The following is a 12794-nucleotide window of genomic DNA, read 5'->3' as shown; positions in this document are numbered from 1 at the left end:
CACAACAGCAGGAGGGGGGGCATATTGTCCAGCACATCGTCAGCCCCCCCCCCCCAGCAGGCACTCAATGATAAGTTGAAGGGAGCTCACTTTTACTTTCACTTTCTCACAGCTTTGTCTACAGAGCCTGTATAACCCACCACGTCCTCAACATACAGGTCCGTCGCGTCACTTTTAGAATTACGCTCGGCATGCATGACGTAGTCTGTGTGGCAAAAATTCAAAGGAGAAAATCGGTTGCTTTTACTGATTCCCAATCCAGCTATAATGTTGATTTCAGGGCTGATATCCGATCCTAATATCGGATCAGTACAACCTTATTCTGGATTTCACGTTCTGCAGGCAGTTTGGAAGTTGTACAAACTGCTCACTTCAGGAAACTGGCACAACAACGGGAGGCTTAGAGGAATTAGTAAAACGTCTATAGTTTTCACTTTCACTTTAAGGTCTGGTAGTGATGTGTGAGTTGGACCTGTGTGGCTTTTATAGAATTATTTGACCCGACCCAACCTGCAATTAAGCCACTGATGTGCCCATCACTAATGTACGGTGCAGAATGCACCCCCATATAATACCTGGATGAACCTATCCGTAGACCAGCTACAGCAGTGGCAAATATACGGGCTGTGGACCAAAACCGGCCCGCCAGAGGTTCTAATTTGTCCCACAGTATGAATTTGGAATGTACAAAAAATATACTAAACTTATTAAGAGTCAAAGGTGTCATAGTTGTTTTAGTTCAGGTTCCACATTCAGCCTAATTATGATCTACAGTAAAATAAAAGTATTATAACCTATAAATAATAACTCCAAATTTAAACCAAAATTTCATTGTAAAAAGTCAGTATTGGATCGGTATCAGATTAGTATCGGCAAATCTAATTCTAAAAAAAATCTGATCAGATCGAAAGCAAAAAAAATCCAGATTGGGACATTAGATTAGATTAGATTAGATTAAATTAGATTAGACTCAATTCAGTTAGACTTTATTGATCCCACATCGGGGACATTCAGTGGAACTGAAGAAAGTGCAACAAAAAGTGTGCATGTATAAGGATAGTGCAAAAATACATTATAAAATAACAATAATAGTAATAAAAACTATACAGACTATAAACATATTTACAACAGAGTGGAAGTGTAAACCTTCAGACAGTACAGATGAGTCAGACTGCTCATGCTGTTGTGTTGGACAGTCTGACAGGATGGGGAAGAACAGGTTCATCATTATTACCGAACATTAGAGAGGAAGAAAAAATATGACTGACTTTGTCATTTCAATTGACTGTCAGAATCATTTAAGGCAGAATATTGTCTTGCTTTTTACTCAGTGAATGAGGTGACGTGAATCAGCCGTTGTCCCTTAAATGTGGATGTTGTCGTAACAGTCTCCACGCGAATGCGTCCTTGACCACATGGAAGGACGCCACCGCCCCACCGTCGCATCCACTAACAGCACAGAAAACCTGCCATCTTAAAAGTCAATCAAGTTATTTTTTCTCCCTCACTTGTAGTGCTATTAAAGATGAAAAGGCAGTGCTCTTCCATTCATCACTCACTTCTGACGCATTCTTTATCTGCGATGCACGTTTTGTTTGCGACGCCGTCTGCATTTACAAAGAAACATGACCAAACCAGAACACTTTGTTAAACTTGACAGCATGTGCTGCGTCCAAACTGCAGGAAATGAAATGAACGTCTTGTTACTTGTGTTCAGATGAGGGCTGTGTTTGGAGTTATTTATCAGGAAATACAGGTTATTTTCATCAGGAAACAGTTTAGTTTATATGAACATTAATGCAGTTACTAAACAGTTACAGACTCATGAAACTCCTCAATATGGAACCAATTACCTGTCAGCTCTATGTGAGTTTACACTGTGTTTAATTTAGAAATCTCAGTGAAATCATTAAATACAATGAGATGAGCTTTCCATTAACTTATGTATTAGCTTGTTTGAATGAAAGTAAGCATTTGTATGAAAATAGATGACATTATAACAGGTTTGTGTAAGGAATTGTACATATGTAGTTATTTTCTCTGCTGTTCACGGCTGTTTTGCCCATATTTTCTCAGCTGTCTGTCAGTATTTAAACTGCAGCAGAGCAGGCTGCAGTGAAAAAACTCATCATGCTAATAGAAAGTTGAAGTCCCATGGGATCTGATTTGAAAAAGAACAGTCATTGGTGAGAAACAAGTCATTTTTGGAAACTGTCAGTTTAAGAGATCCTTTTCCTAGTCAATAAAGTTCCAGTTTCTGTCTCTGCAGCTTCAACATGACCAGACTGCACACATGTTCACCTTTTTTACATACTTTTTTTAACTTGCTCACAAATAATGAGGTTAAGCATGGCAAGTAGCAGCCGTTTGCTGCATCATAACTGGCTGTTATTTTATTATCTTCACTACAAACTGTGATTTTCTTCACTTGTAAATTTATATTAAGAATTAACAAATGTCATATATGAAAATGGAGATACAATTCCAACAGAATCCGAAATTCCCATTAACTGGGACATGTCTTCTGTTTTTTGACACTTCATTTCCTCCCTGATAAAATAAATAAAATCCAATTTTAATACTCTAATTTTATTTAATCAAACAGTTTGTGTTTATTTATCCTTTTGGATCTGTTTTTTATTCGTTTTAGGGTTGTTGTTTTTTTTTTTTTTTTTTTTTTTTCATATTTTGTCGTTTTTTCTCCTATACAAATAACCTACAAATAAAAGTTACTCTTATAGCTTTTATTTTAATTTACCTACCAGTTGTGTTTTAGATGTTTGTTCTCCGTTTGCAACATTTTTGTTAAAGCTCTTAAATTAAAGCCTAAAGTCCACACGTCAAGCAGATCTGGATCAGTTCATTTCACATCCACTGTGGTGGTGAACAGAGCCACCTTCGCCTGGCCAGCCAGCTGTCTTTCTCAATAAGAAATCTGTCTGGAATCACAAGATTTGAATCCAAACATGAAGGCGGGATTAACAGGCGTTGAGTAAACCAATCACAGATAAGACGGACGTGACACTTTTGTCAGATAAACTTGAAAATACAGGGTGTAATCTGTAATTCAAGCCTTATTTTTGAATCAAATAAACAACCAAAAACAGTTCTAAAGAAATTTGCGGACTTAGAACTGACTTTGACTCGTGACAAAAAGAAGTTGGTGCATATGATGCTTTTTTTTTGTGGGGGGGGGGGGTTAGTTTATTTTGAATATGCAACAAAACAAAAGTAATCTTACTTAGTCCTTAGAAATAAAACAAATTGTAAGAAATCATGGAAAACAAAAACTTGTACAAATACATGAAAACAAAGCATGACTTCATTTGCACATTTGAAAAGGAGTGGGAGGAGGTAGAACTTATTGAATCCCACCCCTTCTCCACTAAACAGTCTGTCCTTTAGCTTCCTATCAGCAAAATATATGAAAAATCAAGTCCCTTGGATCTTATGTAAAAAGTTAACCTCACTTATCCTCACATACACATACATACATACATACATACCAAAAATTAAATAAATAAAGTAAGTACATACATACGATTGCAAAACACCCGCCCCCCAAACTTGTGATTGGTCGGTAGAGAATGCATGGTGCATATTTCACTGCTGCTGTCCCAGTTCCAGACTGTTTTCTCAGTATTGAATACACTCAGAAAACTGGATGGCTGGTCAGACTAGAGACATGTGTCCCTGTCCAAATACTTATGGACATGACCGTAGATAGCTCTTCGGTTTCCTGTAAATTTTTCATCTACTCCTACGTTCTACTTTAGGACGAACACAGGTAGAAATCTGAGTCGAAATGTCTGAAAATATGTGGTTTGGAAATGAAATCCAGTAGCTGGAATCAAATAACAGATCTATATTGCAGGTTTTACTATGATTTCACTCACTTCTCCACAGCCGTCTCATCTTTCACCGCCATCTCTCTGAAATGACGTCCTTATGGAACTAAATTGTGATTCTCATTAGTGGGAGCAATGCAAAGAAACATCCCCAAACCACTCTGTTAAAGCTGACAGCCTGCGCTGCGTCCAAACCGCCTGCAGGAAATGAAATCTTATGTGGTGTTTTGGGCTGTTAGATGTGAGGTTTTTTATTTGCATATAGAGTGGGAGACTGAGATCAGATCACAAGCGAACACTGGAGTCGCACGTGGAGATGCATTCTGATGTCAGGACAGAACAGATCCAGTGTAACAAGCCAAAGTCCAGACTGTACCGGGGTTAAGGCTACTGTCCTTATTACAGTCTTTAGAAACACTCCAACCTGAGTACGTGTGACCTTGAAGCATCCTTGGGTCTTTAACTGTGAACATTTATACTGTTGTTAGACTTATACTGTCTTCAGGTGCTATGGGAATTATGGTCAATACTAGTTACAAACTTGAAAACTGCACATGAAAGCCCCTTCATGTTGTGTTTTCCACTGGGGAACTGGTAAAAATTTTGATGCTGAAGTTGCCGAGGTGAAAATAACCTTTGACCTTTTCAAGTTGGTAGAGAGCAACGAGGGATTCATCACGAATGATAAACACTGCTTTTATTAACGTTCTGCTGCTGTTAGCTGATGATTTTGCACATTTATAGTATACACAATTCAGATTCAGAAAACTTTATTTATCCCATACGGGCAATTCATTTGCAGCTGACCACAGACATCAGCCCGCATCCAAAGTGCAATGTGACAAACAGAAATAAGTCAGTGCACGAATACAGGACTACTGAAAGCAACTACGAATAAATGCATTTAAATAATCAACAATAAATAATCAACAAATACCAATGCAGACTAAAAAACCCTAATGGTTCTGCTAACATTTAAAAAAAAGAGAAGAAAAAATCATATAAAATGACTAAAATGGCGTCTGTCATTTTAAAAGTGTGATAGCTGAAGGAATAACAGATTTAGAATATGTGCTGGTTCTCCTTTGAAGAGCGAGGGAACGCCTGAAGGCATTAAGGTGAACTTCAGATGGAACACATGCTGAGGGTCCTGATGGTGGACTGGGCTTTTATTGTGACACAGTAACACATGCTGAGGGTCCTGATGGTGGACTGGGCTTTTATTGTGACACAGTAACACATGCTGAGGGTCCTGATGGTGGACTGGGCTTTTATTGTGACACAGTAACACATGCTGAGGGTCCTGATGGTGGACTGGGCTGTTGCCCACCTGAAGCTCCCAGAGGGAGGACAAGTCTGAGTCTGACTCCAATGAAGTGGAGCATATTTTTACAGTAACATGCAGACTGTTCATGTCTTTCACAGTTAAAACATTGAACCAACAGATAAAAGAAAAAGTTATTAAAAGGCTTTCAATAAATGAACAATAAAAGTTTCTTAAAATCTTCTCACTGACATTAAAAGAGTTCATTCTCCTCATGAGACTTTCAAGTAAAGGAGTTTGCATGTTCTCCTCATGTGTGCGGGTTCTCTCCATCCTCCAAACACAAGCTTGACTAACTGGTTATTTAGTTTAGCTAAATTGCACAAAGGTGTGAATGTGAGAGTGATTGGTTGTACATCACTATATATGTCAGCGTATATACGTCCCTGCAACCCTCTCAAGGATAAAGTTCACAAGATGCATGAATGATGTTCAGTATTTTTGCATTTTTCAGTGAAATCAGGTATTTTTCCTATATTTAATTTCCCAATCATGTAGATGTCCATTAAAGCTCAGATTGAAGTCGAGGGTTATTCTATCAAAAACAGGGAAAACTGAAGGAAAAGTGACTTTTTCAGTCAAATCTCTCATTAATTGAACATAAACCCAGTGTGTCCATCCACTGTCATTGATCCAAGTCCAGGGGTTTTACTGGTGAATCAATGTTGTAGAAGATGACGGTGTTTCCACGGTAACTACAGAGCCTCTGAACGTCCAAATAGTCATATCTGATGACCATGAAAAGATGACAAACTGCATTTTTTTTTTTAAATTTTGTGTTTTATTGGAGCATAAGAGACACATCATCCTCCAGTCACATTAATCTGTTACATATTCCTCACAGTGTACATATTTAAAAAAAAACAAAAAAAAAACATTCTCCATCAAAGGTACAATGAGGCTAATACATTTCTGGTTGTCTCTGCCCCACTTACTTAGGGATTAGAAGTGATTTTTCTTTTCTTCAAACATCCAGAGAGAGAACAGCATGGACATACGAGGGCTGTTCAATAAGTTCATGGCCTCACCCAGAAATACTGGTTGTTCTAATACAGGATGTGACATTCTTTCGTGATGGGATAGTGATGCTTGAACATCGATGGACCAAGTGCATTTCTGTAAATGGAGATTATGTTGAAAAATAAAATATAAATTATCAGTCTGTGTTGTTCTGTTCTGGGTGAGGCCATGAACTTATTGAACGGCCCTCGTACAGTATCTAACTTTGTATAATATTCAATAGAAAAGAAAGATTATGAGCGATATTAACACAGGATGAAAATAAAAAGTAAAAGTCATATTAAACGGAATAGTCTCCTTTTACATCACCAAGGTAACATTCGACATGTATTGTTTCACATAGTTTTCCCATTTTTCCCAATGTTTTATGAAGACAAACTGTATTTTACTCCAATTATTTACATGTATTGATAGGATTAATGGATCAGTAGGGTTAGGGTTAACCCTAACCCTATTAAACACTTTACAGTAGATGGTTTAGGTCGCCAGAGGCTGTTTGGGTCTTTATGGGTTAATATGAATATTTTGTGGAGTCATACTAAAAGTACATAATTTATTAAAATAATTATTAAATAAGTTATTTACATGTATTGATAGAATAGTGGAGCAACAAGTATTTAACTTTTTATATCAGTAAATGATTTTCGTCACCAGTGGATGTTTAGGTCTTTATGGGTTAAAAGTCTAAAATCTGTTTTAAAAGTATGTAAAATAGTTAAAATAGTTAGTTTTGTATATCACTAAATACTACTGATATTATTGGGTATAATCTGGCCTAGACCGCTTTAACCCCTGGGTCTAGTCTGGTATACTTTGGCCTGTTACGCCAGTTTAATTCTGGGCTATTTAACACAGAGATGAACTGAGAAAGTGTTTGTAATGAATCCAATCTGTGCTTTATTTAATCAAACTAAAAAGATAAATAGAGTAAAAGCTGCAGGTCTAAACTTTTCCCCTGTTTTATTCTCTCTTTTCTTAAAGGTACCGCACCATGAGAGCGATCTGCTTAAAGTGGATCCAGGAGACTGCTGGACACTGTGACCCCACCCCCATAACCCCCCCACCAATAATGTAGTACCACAGTGTGCCAAATCTCATCCAAGCAAACTTCAGGGATTCAAAGTTTAATGTTTGTGTTTGAGTTGCACATCCACGCTCACTGTCAGACCGGACATGGCGTCCTCCACGGCGTTGCCACAGGTGGGGGCCAATCAGACGGCGGCTTTCGGGACTCCGGGTGTGGTCCCGGAGGCAGAGGCGGGGGCAGGGTGCAGAGAGGGGTGGGTTTGATGACAGATTGTCCCTCCCCTCCTTCTTTTAGCAGTGCCTTGTCATTGTTATTGTTATTGTTGCGGATGCGAAGCCCGGACACAGCGGAGGCGGGACGGACGATGCGTTGTCACGGCCGCCGCTCCAGGAGAAACCCATCGCCACCGGGATGCACTCAGAAGCAGCGGCGAGCGTCCGCAGTAGCAGCACAGACGTGTTCCGAACTGAAGCTGTTGCGAAAATTGGTGCCAATCAACTGTGAATATTCTCAAACTCACTCAATCATCAGTGCTTTTTAATCATGAACTGCGGAGCGGAGTTCGTCACGGGAAACGGAAACCTGCGGCAAAGCTTGAAACGGACTCCCGACTAATCTACCTGAACCCAGGAGGGACAAAACACCCACACACACCTGGATTCTGCAGCCACTGGATACTTACAGTGTGTTCAGACCAAAAGTAAAGCCAGTTTTCACCCTTGAAACAAAGTCAACCACGTTTTTTTTTTTTTACTAGTATATCCCCTTAACAGCCACTAGGGGCACTAAATCACACCAGCGCTAACCTGGTTTACACAGGTTTCAACATCAAAAACCACAAAACGGATTCAAGTCATTTCCTATCTGAAGTCAAAGAAAGTGATAATAGAGTTTTATTTTAGTTTTTTTTTTTTTTATTAACCTTTATTTAACCAGAAAAAAAAATCCCACTGAGGTTAAGAACCTTTTTTTTTACAGGGGAGTCCTGGCTTAGTTAGACAGCAGCAAATACAAACACAGTTACAAGATTACATACTTAAAACAGAAATAACACACATTTAACAATAAATGGTAAAAATAACACACACTAATCCTAGAGCAGAGCTGTTCAGAGCTGCTGCTTCTCATTTTCACAATCATCATCTTGCTGTTTGGATTTCAGCGTTGAATATGATCTCGCAGAGACGACTGGAAGTGTGCAATACTGAAATGGGAAACGTGTAGGAACCCTCTCAGAGTAAACCTACATTCTTACCATGCAGACTAGACTATAAGTCTCTTAGAAGTTACACATGTATGCAACTAAACTGCAAATCCAATCATGTTTTGGAGTTTGCATAGCATCATTATGAGTACCGTACTTTCTGGGCTATAAGTTGCACCTGACTATAAGCCGCAGGTGTCCACATTTTGACATGAGATATTTACACAAAAAGATGGTAAACAGGAAGATTATTGAAATATTTCTTTCCATCCCTTCACTGCTTTTGTCCAAACAGTGTGTGTACCGTCAGTAAACGTCAGGAACAGGCTGGTTCACAAACCCACAACAGTCACTGATCTGTGTCTTCCTCTTCTTCTGCTCATTAAACCACTGCAGTCGTCTTCTTCAGTGTTCTTCAGTTGAACATCCTCAAAGGCTCCGTCACACTCCTTCTACGTCTCTTCTCCGTTGTTGCTCAATGGCACTTCGGTGCTGCAGCTCTGTTTCCTTCTTTATAGACACATCCATTACTTTTAACTTCAAAGCTGCATCATATGCATTTGTTCGTGTGTTTTCCATGATGAGGGTTTGTGCATGACACACAAAATGATTGTTCAAAGTTTAGATTCAAACTCCTCCTCTTCATCCCCTCTTCCATCTGTCAGTCTCACTTTTGCGCTTCCTGTTAGAGCGCCCCCTGGAGGACGTTAGCCTGTATAAATCTATACTTGAGCTGCATGGCTGTGTAAGCCGCAGGGTTCAAAAAGAGAAAAAAGTAGCAGCTTGTAGTTCGGAAAGTACGGTACATTTTATTCCACAATCCTGAAATTTAGCATTAAATGAGTAAATGTTGTTAATAAAGGGTCATTTCCAAGCAGCAAAAACATTAATAATGAATGAAAGTGGTTCATAAATCACAGCTTGTTTGGAACTGTTTATACACTTATACAGAAAAAGTCCCAAAGATATGATCTGATAAAATATCTGAGTATGGATTACCAAGAGGTCGAGTGTTTGTGAGTTTTTAAAAGTTGGTGAAAATGCAGTTCTTCATAAAAAAAAAAAAAAAATCATTTGAAAAAGTCAGAAACGAACATCTTTGATTTTGTTATAAATCAGATAACTGTTAAAATAAACAAGCAAAAGTGGTGAATGTCACGATAATTTAATAAATCTGGAACTGGGAATGGAATCAACAGTAAAAATTGAGGGAATGTGACGTGCATTTTGTGTTTTTTTTTTTGTTTTTTTTTTTTAAATAATAATAATAATAATAATAATAATAATAATAATAGATTAGATTTTTATAGCACTTTTCAAGGCACCCAAAGCACTTAACATTATTGATCCATTCACCCTAACGGTGGGAAAATACATTTGCCCTGGGGCAGGGGGATGGAAGCGTGGCTGCCAATCTGCCCACCACCAAACATTCACACACAGAGATTGACCAAGGACACAATGATATGTGACTAGGACAGAGCAGGATTCAAACTGCCAACCCTTCAGTTATTAAACAACCTGCTCTACCTCCTGAGCCATGGTTGTATTTTTGTTTGCGAAGAGTCTACAGGTGTTAAAGTATATTCAAACCAAACTTCCTTAATTTTTTTTTTTTTTTGGATTATGATTTTGTCTGCCTTCCATCCCGGCTTCATCCTCTGAACCGTGGAATATTAACGACATCTCAGTGGATCAGAAAGTGCATTTTTCGGCTTCAAAACAAACCGTTTTTCTGTTTATCAGTTCTCCAATAACAGCAGACTTCATTTAACTCTTATAAATGTTATAAATCAGTACATTTTTCCTCTATTTTCCCTCTATATGAAACATTCACATACATTCATACAAGGTGAGTGAAGTGTCTTGCCCAAGGACACAATGGCACATGACGAGGACAGAGCAGGAATCGAACCCAGTATTTTACGTCTGTATTTTCATTTGAGAAGAATGATAATGTCTACAGGCGTTGAAGTAAAACCAAACTTTTTCTATTTTACTTTGCTTTTTTTTTTTTGATTATGTTTTTATCTGCCTTCCATCCCGGCTTCATCCTCTGAACCGTGGAATATTAACAACATCAGACAGAAAGTGCATTTTTCTGCCCCAAACAAACCATTTTTCTTTTTATCAGTTCTCCAATAACAGCAGACTTCATTTAACTCTTATAAATGTTATAAATCAGTACATTTTTCCTCTATTTTTCCCTTTAGATGAAACAGTCACAGCTCTCAGCATCGACTGGAGTCTTTGGATTGATTTTATATTTAACCACAACATGTGAAAAATCTGCTTTTCTTTTGGTCTGAACACACTCTCTTCATTCTTGACGTTTTAAATAGGATTTTAACAAATACAAAACTATTAAAGTGAATATTCCCCTGCTCGCTTTGTTCCACAGCTTCCAAACGTATCTCAACTTAGAATTAATCCAATGATGACGTGTTGTTAAAGCTCTGAAAAAAGCAGCTGAAGGAAGCAAAGTGGTTTTATTTCCCTCAAGATTATTTTTTAAGGGTTTTTGTCTTGTTGAGCAATAAAAAAAGACACAATGTTGTTCATCAAATCTGTCAGAAGCAGAAGAAACTTGAATCAGATGGTTGTAGGTATTTTGTTTTTATGATGTAATCAGAGGCTGGAGGTGGAGTTTTCAGATTTTGAAATGAGATGATTTTCAACAGGTAAAGAAGCAGGTGCACAAAAGTAGAGCAAATCAGGGAAACTTACCAAGATAATGCTAATTGAAACATAAAGAAGATTTTAGTTATTGTTTTCTTTTTTTTTTTTTTACAATAAACAAAATAGTAATTAACTTTTGAATCTGACGTGTCAGCGCTAACACACCCTGTGCTTATGCAGTTTAAATGGCTGTAACTCTTTCACTGTTTGTGCAATTGGAAAAATTCCAACAGTTTCTGAAACCTGAGACATTGTGCTTTATGGGTTTAATTGGGTTATTGTGGGAATTTCACTCGCTTGTATCAGAAGCTGGAGAAGACGCCGTTTTATCAGTATTTTAACATGCAGTAAATCGTAAATGACTGCTAGATTTTGAAAGATCTGGAAAAGAAGGGCTCTGGAAAAATGGGCAAACGGACTCACCCAGCATATTTTCTGACCTTTTAGTCAAAATAAAAAAAAAAAAAAGGCCAGGTGGACCATTTTAGATTTAAGGTTTAATCCAGTGGTTCCCAACTTTTTTGTCTCCTGACCCCATTTTAACATCACAAATTTCTGCCGACCCCAGACATTTAAAACGGAAACTTTTGTTTTGCTCAAATTAATTTGTTTTTGATCATGTAATAGTTTGCTATACTATGTTGCAAATAAATGTTAATTTTAGACACATTTAGTCTATATAATGTCTATTATTGTGGACAGAGGCAGTAAATCCAGGTGTAGATTACTGCACAAAGGCTCAGGATCTGTCCAGTCAGTCCAGCTGGGATTTACAAGGAGGACAATTAATACTGAACAAACAAGAACTGAAACTATGAATTATGAAAGAGCTGCAGCATCTGAAACTGACCACAGTGAACATGTGACACAAACAGAACCACAGTGCTGCAGTTTCAGCTTCGGTTTGTCTGTCATGGATTGGGATTGTCTTTATCAACTCACCATAGATTATTTATTAGTAAGTTTTTTTCTTTTTCTTTTTTATCAGTTACTAGAAATTTCAGGTGACCCCATTTGAATTCCAGGCGACCCCAAGGTTGAAAAACACTGCTGTAACTGTTGCTGTCAGTGTCTTGTAATGTATGTGGAAATTACCAAAAATAGTCACTTGCCCGATAAAGGGTTAAGAAACTGTCTGACAAGAAGACCAGTCCTTCCCTTAACAAATACAGACACCTTTAGACACTAGAGGAGGTCAGTGAAGTTCATGTTTCAACAGTGCTTCAGTTTCAGACTCACAGTTTCTCATGTCTTTTATGTGTTAGGATTGTCTCTCTAAACTCACCATATATTCTGTATTAGTATTTTTTTATTTTTATCAATTACTAGAAATTCCAGGTGACCCCACGTGGGTCCCGACCCTAAGGTTGAAAAACACTGGTTTAAAGGGTTAATCATTTGTTTTTATCTGTCTGATGCAGCCACACCAAAATATTTTTGGGTCATTCCATCCCAAATCAAGCAGATTTCAGAAAGTGCCCCACACGACCCCCTCAGAAAATTCTGAAAAAATTCACACTTATTCACCTACAGATAAACGAACACATCCGTCATTTAAATGTCATCTGTTATAGTTTTTTTCTGTAAAAGTTTCCTAATTTTGAGAATTCTGTTCATAATCCTGAACAAACTTATTCATCATGGAGGAAAAATGTGTTGTTGGATTGATCTTAAAGGTTGAATGTCACAGAA

General features: G+C 37.8%; 1 protein-coding gene across 1 annotated transcript in view; it reads left to right on the top strand.

The window, feature by feature from the left end:
• znrf2b (zinc and ring finger 2b) overlaps window positions 1-8852 on the top strand; it is a 97799-nt gene extending 88947 nt beyond the window's left edge. Inside the window, exon 5 of the mRNA XM_030158893.1 lies at window positions 7174-8852. The gene's annotated coding sequence lies outside the window, so the exon portion shown is untranslated. The remainder of the gene's footprint in view (window positions 1-7173) is intronic.
• Window positions 8853-12794: the final 3942 nt, after the last annotated feature.

Source organism: Sphaeramia orbicularis, chromosome 16, assembly GCF_902148855.1.
Source record: "Sphaeramia orbicularis chromosome 16, fSphaOr1.1, whole genome shotgun sequence".
Lineage (NCBI taxonomy): Eukaryota > Metazoa > Chordata > Actinopteri > Kurtiformes > Apogonidae > Sphaeramia > Sphaeramia orbicularis.
This window is presented reverse-complemented; position numbering and strand designations above follow the sequence as displayed.